The sequence below is a fragment of the Oncorhynchus keta genome, unplaced genomic scaffold (genome assembly GCF_023373465.1).
Source record: "Oncorhynchus keta strain PuntledgeMale-10-30-2019 unplaced genomic scaffold, Oket_V2 Un_contig_19607_pilon_pilon, whole genome shotgun sequence".
Classification (NCBI taxonomy): Eukaryota; Metazoa; Chordata; class Actinopteri; order Salmoniformes; family Salmonidae; genus Oncorhynchus; species Oncorhynchus keta.
Genome location: NW_026281567.1, coordinates 399 through 854, shown reverse-complemented (window position 1 = coordinate 854; position 456 = coordinate 399). Strand labels below are relative to the sequence as shown.

The 456-nt window shown below is 46.9% G+C and overlaps 1 pseudogene; it reads right to left on the bottom strand.

Annotated features, from left to right (window-relative positions):
- Positions 1-124, bottom strand: LOC127920497 (uncharacterized; annotated as a pseudogene).
- Between the last annotated feature and the right edge of the window lie 332 nt (positions 125-456).

The following is a 456-nucleotide window of genomic DNA, read 5'->3' as shown; positions in this document are numbered from 1 at the left end:
TATGCAATCGAGATTTCCACATTTGAGAAATTCGCAGGGGTCAGCACAGCCGAGTGCAATGGCTGAGCCTCGCCCTGGGTGAACCGCCTTCTTGATCACGGTGTCTCCCTTGCCAGGTAAGTATGAGTTGTACACGTTGGTAGAGGAGCAAATCCTTCCAGAACAAAGGTGTTTGACTCCACGGTTACCACTTCTACTACTGATAATACCACATCATATTGAACAGGGTTTAATGTCGTTTACTAATACAGTTGCGGAGAAAGCGGAGGAAAAGCAATACATTTCTGTGGCGTGGTAATGCTTGACCAGGGAAATGTCTGTGTTGTGGTAATGGTTGACCAGGGAAATGTCTGTTGTCATGGTAATGGTTGACCAGGGAAATGTCTGTGGCATGGTAATGGTTGACCAGGGAAATGTCTGTGGCATGGTAATGGTTGACCAGGGAAATGTCTGTGG